At 54.8% G+C, this 11708-nt stretch overlaps 1 pseudogene; it reads right to left on the bottom strand.

Annotated features, from left to right (window-relative positions):
- Positions 1-3702: 3702 nt before the first annotated feature.
- LOC133362050 (protein Wnt-7b-like) lies at positions 3703-8305 on the bottom strand (annotated as a pseudogene).
- Positions 8306-11708: the final 3403 nt, after the last annotated feature.

The raw sequence follows: 11708 nt of genomic DNA, 5'->3' as shown, positions 1-11708 counted from the left end.
GTAGACCAGGCAGTGCCGTTCGAGTTCACCCTTCACTTCGCTGCCGGCCGCTGGCGGCACGAACCTCGTGGCCTACGCAGAGATGATTGCACGAGTTGGGCAACTTGCGTGAAGGGTAACTGCGTTGCAGGGCAGCAAGTAGGTGGCCGAGCTAGCGCGTGCTCAACGGGCGTTGTCTCCTGCTGAACGTGTTTGTCGTATTGAAATGGCTGCACGCCGTACGGAGCTGGAAATCAAAATTTCCCTGTACAAGAATAGGGGTAAGCCGAATGGGTTGACATGTATGAATGTGTGGCATTTAAATACAACTCGTTTTTATTAAACTGTGTCTGTGTTTGTTCAGGGTGTGCCAGGGTCTCAGGGTCCTATGGGACCTCCTGGTGTGCCTGGACCTCACGTGAAAGTTAAAGAAAGTGTGGGGTAAATAGTTGATGTCAAAGGTTTCTGGAAATTGTGGACTCCCCCCTCAAAACATATCTTTACCCCCACGTAGTTATATATAGCTACACGCCCTACATATGTAATAAATGGACTCGGACACTTCCTTCTGTCTTCGTGTCTTTTATTGGGTTCTCGTCTTCACCCACACGGCACTCTGTTATAACTCTGTAATTGTAGCCCCCGGCTATTCACTGCTATTATAGCTTCTCCTTCCCTCTGACTCTCTGCTTCATCTACTGTAACCTCCTCCCTGCAGACTCGCTGCTACCTCTATGCAGACTCCCGCTGCTACCTCTATGCAGACTCCCGCTGCTACCCCTATGTGCAGACCCTCTGGCTGCCACTGTATGCAGACCCGCTGCCCACTCTCTCTGTGCAGCCCCGCTGCTGACTGCAGCCTCCTCGCTGCCTCGGGTCGGTCACCGCTGGCCAACGGTGCCGATCCTCGCTGCCTCCGTGTTCGTGGCGATCTCGCCACACTCCGCTTCGCCCTTCGTGGCCTCTCTCTGTCCCTGGTTCCCCGTCACTCCCTATCCTCTTCCGGTTCCCCTCCTTCTATAGCTCAACCCCTCTCCCCCACGTGACCTAACTCCTCCCCTCATGACGGCACCTCCGGAGGGCCGTTTTACGCCCGCATTACACATACAACAGAGGAAGTAGCATCTATTGATTCTATCGTTGTATCGACTGACTGTACCGTAGTATTCTACTGAGCCAGTAGTAGCTACTGACTGTGTAGTAGGATTTACTGCATTTCGTATTTTTCATTAGAGACTGCACTGGAATGTGTAAGTTGTGAAATAAATGACGCTGCAAGCGACGACAAGCCTGACTCGTTCGTAGTTTAATGTCGCATTTAGTCGTCTAGACAAAAGTATCAGCTTAGATGCAATATCACCCTAAGAAAGTTACGTACCCGTTATTTTGGTATGATTTATCCAAGAGATAAACTGCCTCATGTGGCACTCCGCTTGTTTTCTACTTTATATATACTCATTAATGTATACGTACATACATTTAATCACGATTATTTCCTGTTCCATCAGCTAAAATTACCATCATATATACAGTGAGGGAAACAAGTATTTATCCCCTGCTGATTTTGTACGTTTGCCCACTGACAAAGAAATGATCAGTCTATAATTTTAATGGTAGGTTTATTTGAACAGTGAGAGACAGAAAAACAACAACAAAATCCAGAAAAACACGTCAAAAATGTTATAAATTGATTTGCATTTTAATGAGGGAAATAAGTATTTGACCCCACTGCAAACATGACTTAGTACTTGGTGGCAAAAACCTTTGTTGGCAATCACAGAGGTCAGACGTTTCTTGTAGTGCCCACCAGGTTTGCACACATCTCAGGAGGGATTTAGTCCCACCACTCCTCTTTGCAGATCTTCTCCAAGTCATCAAGGTTTCGAGGCTGACGTTTGGCAACTCGAACCTTAAGATCCCTTCACAGATTTTCTATGGGATTAAGGTCTGGAGACTGGCAAGGCCACTCCAGGACCTTAATGTGCTTCTTCTTGAGCCACTCCTTTGTTGCATTGGCCGTGTGTTTTTGGGTCATTGTCATGCTGGAATACCCATCCACGACCCATTTTCAATGCCCTGGCTGAGGGAAGGAGGTTCTCACCCAAGATTTGACGGTACATGGCCCCGTCCATCGTCCCTTTGATGCGGTGAAGTTGTCCTTTCCCCTTAGCAGATAAACACCCCCAAAGCATAATGTTTCCACCTCCATGTATGACGGTGGGGATGGTGTTCTTGGGGTCATACAAGTTAAGGGGGGAGGAGGGGGGGAGCTTACCAATGAAATGGAACGTATTGGGAGGGGGGGGTGCTAAAAGAGGTGTACGTAGACGTCGACGTGGACGTGTTTGTGCGCAAGCCCCTGTTGGTGCACATGACAGAAGAGAACGAAAATGCCCATGTTGTTTTCACCAGTGTTGGCTGACAATCAAATACGAAAAAGGAGAGTACTGTTAAACGCTGGGGATGTCAACACTCAGTAAAGTAAAATAGTGCCTGTCAGATAAAATGGTCCAAAAATGTGTAGTTAAATCTTTTTTTGCATGGTTAATAACATCTTTCCAATGATTACTAAGTTTGTACCCATCATCACGGTTGAAATTATGTCTGTGTTTGTATATCTGAATGGCTTCGTGTACAAACCTTTGATGGTATCCAGAGGGTTTGCAGAGCACCTTAGTCTCGGAAAAAACAATATCATGAGAGCCCATCTGTGAAGGATGTCATCCCTGACTTGCAATACCCTGGAGTCTATAAACTGAGTTGCAGCTGTGGTGATTGTTACATTGGGGAAACGAAACGTCATGTCTCTGATCGTGTCCGCGAGCACAAGCAAGATTTGAAACACGGCAAAATTGAGTCTTCCGCCTTTGCCGATCATTGCTACAACGCGGTGGGCTCTCATGATATTGTTTTTTCCGAGACTAAGGTGCTCTGCAAACCCTCTGGCTACCATCAAAGGTTTGTATACGAGGCCATCCAAATTTACAAACACAGACATAATTTCAACCGTGATGAGGGGTAATCATTGGAAAGATGCTATTAACCATGCAAAAAAGATTTAACTACACATTTTTGGACCATCTGCCGCCCTTCCATGCGCACCTTCCCCTGTAAAACACGAGATCATCGAGTCCACGCATTTCCCCCGTGTTCGACGAGGGAAATGCTCGCCGGGGGGGGGGGGGGGGACGCTGGGAGACACTGGGAGATGCTGCACTCGGTGCCGGCGACATACAGAACTTGTGGGTCCTCGTGGTCAGCAAATCTGAGTGGGAGAAGCGGCATGTGTTGGAGGGGCAGAGGTGGTGGTGGGGGGGAGGGGCAGGGCAGGGTGAGCAATGTGGACGAGTCACCGACTCCTCCTCTCTCTCCCATCATGCTGAGATCTCGGTGGCTACTTTGTCCCAGGCTCGGGAGCCGATTGCAGATCTCACTCTTGCAGGGATCCGCCTGGCGCCCCCCCCCACCCCGTCGGCAATCACGCAGGGTGGCGGTGGGTGGGGTGGTGAGTGGGGTGGAGTGAGGGAGGGAGTTGAGGGCAACTGGAGGTGCGGAACGACAGCCGCGCCATCAGGCAGCGACATCCGCTGACAATTTTGTCCGGCCATGATTGTTGTTGCCAGGGGCGAGGCCCGTGGGGGCCACGGCCGACAGTCGACGGGGCGAGCGATCGAGCCGGCGGATTAGTCGGGGCCCCAGCTTCCCAGCAAGCCGCCGCCGCCGTCACTTGCACGTGTACTCCTCCGCCCCCTCGCTGCACGTGCTTGCAGCGCACGTAGCAGCACCAGCGGAACTCGCACTTGCAATGCCACGAGCGCGTGTACCGGCGCGTGTCGTAGCCGCGGCCGCAGCACAGCAGCTCGCAGCCGTCGGCGCGCGGCGACGTGCGGTCGCACGGGCGGCCGCGCGTGCCCACGCTGCCCGTCAGCCGGTCCTCCTCGCAGTAGCTAGGCGAGCTCTCGGTGAACACGAGCTCCGTGTGGAGCGGCTTGCGGTGGCCGCGCGAGCGCCTCGCCTGGAGGAAGGCGGGGTAGCGGTGGCGGTAGCGGCCGGCGTGCACCGGCTCCACGTGGACCGCCTCGTCGTACTTGCGCTTGAGCGCGGAGCCCACCTCGCGGAACTGGGGCAGCGTGGCCCAGCACGTTCTGGTGGTGCACGAGCCCAACACTCCGTGGCACTTACACACCGGCTTCATCTTCTCCTCCAGCACCTGGCGGCACGTGGGGGGGGAGAGAGAGACGAGAGGGCAGGAGAGCATCGGGGAGGTAGGTGGGGACAAGTGGGGGGGGGGGGGGGAGACAGAAAGACAGAGAGAGACAGAGAGAGACAGAGAGAGACACAGAGAGACAGAGACAGACTTTGACTTTAATAATTTTATTACATCAGCGGCAATTGTGCTGGAGTTTTCCAATATATGAGCCTTTATGGCAACACACAAACATGTAATAAAAGACTCCGTCAGCCACTGCTGGTCTCCGCTTGTCTTCTATTTAGGTTCTTCTCCGCACCCCGCTGGTCTCCTCCACGGACCAGCGTCGTCTCCTCTCGCGTGCCCCGCACGCTCCTCCGTTAGCTCCTCTTCTCCCGCACTCCGCACCCCGCTGGCCGACGGCGTGCTGAGGACCTTCGGCCACGTGGCCGATGGTGCGGATCTCTCTCTCACCACCCAACGTGGCTCAGCCTCTCAACTTCCACGACTGCCCCGATCTCTTCCGGGCTCCCACTAATATACATTCCCCCTCATGTGATCCTGACTCCTCCCCTTCCGGATCGTCAGATCCGGCCTTCCCATAATGCCCCGCTGGCTCCGCCCCCATTCACCTCGCCTCCCATTGGAGCCGAGGTGAACGGTGGCCCCTCCCACACGCCCCGCAGACCAGGCTCCGCCCCCCAATACCCCGGGCCGCGTGATTGGACCAGAGCCCAGCAACAACCCCATTTACACTATGAGACACCTCCTTTACCAGTGGCAAAATATAGTGATAGGTTTTAACCCTTTCAACTGGTACAAAAACTGACATCATGTTTGCAAGAACCACAAGAACCACAACACAAGCAGTCAAAATGCAAACAAAAAGAAACAACTCTGATGATGATAATGATATGCACTGTCCTTGAAGTTAATTGGCCTGCACTCGAGACAGCTTTCCTTAGCTAAAAATAAGCATTGTGCCGGAAAAATGACGAGGAGAAGAGGTAGGATAATGGGGGGTGGGAAGGGGGGGGGGGGAGAGAGTGGGGAGGGGGGGGGTGATTTTGTTTTCAGCGCCTGCGTTGAATTGGATCTGGAGGAGTGCTTGGTGTGGGGAAATCGCTGGCACCTTGCGCCCGGCGGCGTTGTTGTGCAGGTTCATGAGCGTGCGCGCGCTCCGCTGGACCTCGCGCGCGTCCACGAAGAGGCGCGAGAACTCGAGGCTGTGGCTGAGGTCGGCCGAGCAGCCGCCCTGTGCATCGTAGAAGCCGCCCTGCTTGGCGCCGTCGCAGCCGCACCAGCTCCGGTCGCCCCGGCCGCACGCCGCCGTGATGGCGTACGCCACGGCCGCCGCCATCACGGCGTGCGCGAAGGCCGCTTCTCGGCTACCTGCTCGTGTCGGGGAGCCCACGCATGGGGGGGGGGGGGGGGCGGTGTGAGCAGCAGGGTGGTGGAGCAGGGACGCGTGGGAGGTGGGGGGAGGAGACGCGGGGTCGCGGTGATGGGGGTGGGGAAACAATTGATCGGCTGGATAAGGCAACTGCTGTATCATAAGCTCACGGGCAGCCTGCTGATACATGGAGTCCTCTCTGAGGAGATACCAACTGGGTCAGGTGTGCGACAGGGGTGTCTCCCTATGTCACCGGTGTTATTCATATTGTGAATGGAGCCCTTTGCCCAGGCGGTCAGGGGAAATCAGCGGATTAAAGGGGTGTAGGGAGCCAGCAAAAATAGCCATGTATATGGACGATGTCGTCATTTCCTGTGGGGATGTCTCCTCGGTATGGGAGGCCCTAGGACTCGCGGATAGATTATTTTTGGCCTCGGGATCTAACGTAAATGTGAGGAAGAGTGAGATGCTGATCTTCAGTGACCCCAGGCTATTCGAGGGCCGTCCACCGGTATAAACGGTGCTGGGAGAGGGGATCAAGATCCTAGGGGTCAGCTTCTGTTGGCAGGACTCGGCGACGAAGCATTGGATGGGAAGGGAGAGGGCGGTGAGGGGCGGGCCGGCCGGCCGGGCGGACAGGCGCCTTCCAATGGAAGGTAGAATGTTGGTCCCGAGGGTGGAAATCCTCCCGGCACTTATCTACCGGGCCTACGTGATCTCGCCGGGCGCGCAAATGGCGAAAAGACTGCAGCGAATGTTCTTCAGGTTCATCTGGGGAGGGGGGGGGGCGCGATGGGCCGAGTGGAACGGAAAACGATGTATAATAATAAAATCGTCGAGAACGGTGGGAGGGGCGCCCCGAATATCACGTGCACCCTCGCCACGATCCTGGTCTGCGACACGCTGCACCTGTATTTCTCCAATGGACTCCAGGTGGAAGCCTCGTTACGTACGGCACAGGCAGGCGTGGCTCCTGCGGTGGCCAGGGACGGCTTCGTTGCCGCGCGGCACCCCCGCGGCTTGGCCTCAGGGGTGGTCGTGCACCGCGGCAAGCGAATACGTCGTGAGGCGTGAGCCGGCCCAGACACGCGCGTCGTGGATTCCCAGGGACGTCCTGGCGGAGACGTCTAAGCAGGAGGCTGGTACAGAGGTGCCAGGTGCACGGGGTGCCGTGCACCGACTACTTTAGAAAAACGTAACATCGCCAGCCCTGACGAAAAGGCAACGGGATTTATCCTGGCTGGCGGCCTGGGACAGGCCGGAATTAAGACGGTTCATGTGTTCCCGAAGATTGGCCCGCACCCTCAGTGCCCATTTGCTCGGGAGGTGTGGGAGTTATGTCGGCCTCTGCTGCCTCATTTTTGTCCAGTAAAGGCCACATTGCCCAATACAATTTGGGGGATGTTCAGACAGAGGGCGGGGGAGGTCTGGGCTCAGGCGTGGGCCGTCGTAAGCGCCGTGAAGGAGGCGGCCCTGTGGGCGGCGCGCGGGAGAGTGATTAAGGGCACCTGCATGTCGGCCGTTGGAAAGGGTGGTGTAGGTGGAGACAGAGATGGTGGGCAGTGACGCCGCAAATGAGAAATGGTGGTGGCCTCCACCCCCGTGTGGCACAGAGTTTGAGGACGGCCTCCGCTGCGAGGGTAGGCGGATTCATGTTTCTTCCCTGGCGACGGTAAACTTGTTCGCTCAAAGGTTGTGTGCAGGATGTGTCTCTCGTGTTTCATACTCGGTGCACCTGCTGTCAGGGAGAGTGGTGCAGGCACTGGTTGTTACAACAGGATCACCGGCTCGGGTTGTGGTCATGATTTCTCCTGTTCTTTTTCCTGTTCTAGGCAGAGGACTGCCCATGATTGAGAAATGAAAAAACTTTAAAATAAATAAGAAACGTGGCGCGTTGCGAGTTCTAGAATTCAGAGAGAGACGCACAGGGTGACCGCACACCGCGGGTCCGCCCCTCTGCCGAACTGACGCCGAGTCGGGGCGCTCACCGCCTGGGAGCTCCTGGCCGAACACCGTCTCCTCCCCCAGCGCCGAGCAATTCCAGCGGCTGAATCGGAACTGGTGCCGGCACTCGCCGATTCCCAGGCGCGCGCCCTCGCCGACCGCGACCATCGCGTCCGGGTGGCTCCGGCACAGCGCCCGCTGCTGTGGCGTCAGTCCCGGAATCTTGCCGCAGATCGTGTCCGCGGACAGCGCCCTGCGGCCATCGGGCAGGCAGACGGACGCACGGACGGGCGCGTGGACGGAGAGCCGCCCGGCGGCACCGTGACCCGCGCGAGCGAACGCAGCAGCAGCAGCAGCGTGCAGACTTCTCCCTCGACGATCTTCACAGCGACGCGTTGCCACTCATTGACCCGACATCGCCACCGCAGCCCCCCCCCCCCCCCCCGTCACAACGCCGCGCGACGAGCCCGGCTTCTCGACGAGCCCGGCTTCTCTCTCTTACCCCACTCGCGAGTCGAAGAAGGCCGCCGTGAGAGCAGCAGCAATGCGGAGGAGGGGGCGGTGCGGCGGTGCCCAGCGGTGGACGCGCGCGCCACATGGCGCCGTCTGCCGCGTGGCCGAGGTGCTGGCGCGCGCCATCTCGCGGAGTGTCACAGTGCCGCTGTGACGAGTCGAGCCAGACCACCTCGTCACACGCAGCAGCAGCTACACACACAGTGACACTCAGCTACACACAGTGACACTCAGCTACACACACACGCCTACACACAGTGACACTCAGCTACACACACACAGCTACACACAGTGACACTCAGCTACACACACACACCTACACACAGTGACACTCGGCTACACACAGTGACACTCAGCTATACACAGTGACACTCAGCTACACACACACAGCTACACACAGTGACACTCAGCTACACACAGTGACACTCAGCTACACACAGTGACACTCAGCTACACACACACACCTACACACAGTGACACTCAGCTACACACACACAGCTACACACAGTGACACTCAGCTACACACACACACCTACACACAGTGACACTCGGCTACACACAGTGACACTCAGCTATACACAGTGACACTCAGCTACACACACACAGCTACACACAGTGACACTCAGCTACACACAGTGACACTCAGCTACACACAGTGACACTCAGCTACACACACACAGCTACACACAGTGACACTCGGCTACACACAGTGACACTCAGCTATACACAGTGACACTCAGCTACACACACAGTGACACTCACCTACACACACACAGCTACACACAGTGACACTCAGCTACACACAGTGACACTCAGCTACACACACACAGCTACACACAGTGACACTCAGCTACACACAGTGACACTCAGCTACACACACACAGTGACACTCAGCTACACACAGTGACACTCAGCTACACACAGTGACACTCAGCTACACACAGTGACACTCAGCTACACACAGTGACACTCAGCTACACACAGTGACACTCAGCTACACACACACAGTGATATTCAGCTACACACACACAGCTACACACACACAGTGACACACACAGTGACACTCAGCTACACACACAGTGACACTCAGCTACACACACAGAAACACTCAGCTACACACACAGTGACACTCAGCTACACACACAGTGACACTCAGCTACACACACAGACACTCACCACACACAGTGACACACACCTACACACACAGACACTCACCACACACACAGTGACACACACCTACACACACACACTCACCACACACACAGTGACACACACCTACACACACACAGACACTCACCACACACACAGTGACACACACCTACACACGCAGACACTCACCACACACACAGTGACACACACCTACACACACAGAGACACTCACCACATACACAGTGACACACACCTACACACAGACACTCACCTACACACACAGTGACACACACCTACACACACACAGACACTCACCACACACAACAGTGACACACACCTACACACACACAGACACTCACCTACACACACAGTGACACACACCTACACACACACAGACACTCACCTACACACACAGTGACACACACCTACACACACACAGACACTCACCACACACACAGTGGCACACTACACACACACAGACACTCACCTACACACACAGTGACACACACCTACACACACAGACACTGACCTACACACACAGACACTCACCTACACACACAGTGACACACCCTACACACACACAGACACTCACCACACACACAGTGGCACACACCTACACACACACAGACACTCACCTACACACACACAGACACTCACCTACACACACAGTGACACACACCTACACACACACGACACTCACCACACACACAGTGACACACACCTACACACAGTGACACACCTACACACACACAGACACTCACCTACACACACAGTGACACACACCTACACACAGACACACCTACACACACAGTGACCACACATACACACACAGACACACCTACACACACACAGACACTCACCACACACAGTGACACACACCTACACACCACAGACACACACCTACACAACACAGACACTCACCACACACACAGTGACACACACCTACACACAGTGGACACACACCTACACACACACAGACACTCACCTACACACACAGTGACACACACCTACACACAGACACTCACCTACACACACAGACACTCACCTACACACACACAGACACTCACCACACACACAATGACACTCACCTACACACACACAGACACTCACCACACACACAGACACTCACCTACACACACACAGACACTCACCTACACACACAGACACTCACCTACACACACACAGACACTCACCTACACACACACAGACACTCACCACACACACAGTGACACACACCTACACACACACAGACACTCACCACACACACAGTGACACACACCTACACACACACAGTGACACACACCTACACACACAGACACTCACCACACACACAGTGACACACACCTACACACAGTGACACACACCCACACACACACAGACACTCACCTACACACACACAGTGACACACACCTACACACACACAGACACACACCTACACACACAGACACACACCTACACACACAGACACTCACCTACACACACAGACACTCACCACACACACAGTGACACTCACCTACACACACACAGACACTCACCTACACACACACAGACACTCACCACACACACAGTGACACACACCTACACACACAGACACTCACCTACACACACACAGACACTCACCACACACACAGTGACACACACCTACACACACACAGACACTCACCACACACACAGTGACACACACCTACACACACACAGACACTCACCACACACACAGTGACACTCACCTACACACACACAGACACTCACCACACACACAGTGACACACACCTACACACAGTGACACACACCTACACACACACAGACACTCACCTACACACACAGTGACACACACCTACACACAGACACTCACCTACACACACAGACACTCACCTACACACACAGTGACACACACCTACACACACACAGACACTCACCTACACACACACAGACACTCACCTACACACACAGTGACACACACCTACACACACACAGACACACCTACCACACACACAGACACTCACCACACACACAGTGACACACACCTACACACAGTGACACACACCTACACACACACAGACACTCACCTACACACACAGTGACACACACCTACACACAGACACTCACCTACACACACAGACACTCACCTACACACACACAGACACTCACCACACACACAGTGACACTCACCTACACACACACAGACACTCACCACGCACACAGACACTCACCTACACACACACAGACACTCACCTACACACACAGACACTCACCTACACACACACAGACACTCACCTACACACACACAGACACTCACCACACACACAGTGACACACACCTACACACACACAGACACTCACCACACACACAGTGACACACACCTACACACACACAGTGACACACACCTACACACACAGACACTCACCACACACCAGTGACACACACCTACACACAGTGACACTCACCTACACACACACAGACACTCACCTACACACCACAGTGACACACACCTACACACACCAGACACACACCTACACACACACAGACACACACCTACACACC

This window comes from Lethenteron reissneri, unplaced genomic scaffold (assembly GCF_015708825.2).
Source record: "Lethenteron reissneri isolate LAM-NWPU_2019-01 unplaced genomic scaffold, ASM1570882v1 scaffold_1350, whole genome shotgun sequence".
NCBI lineage: Eukaryota > Metazoa > Chordata > Hyperoartia > Petromyzontiformes > Petromyzontidae > Lethenteron > Lethenteron reissneri.
This window is presented reverse-complemented; position numbering and strand designations above follow the sequence as displayed.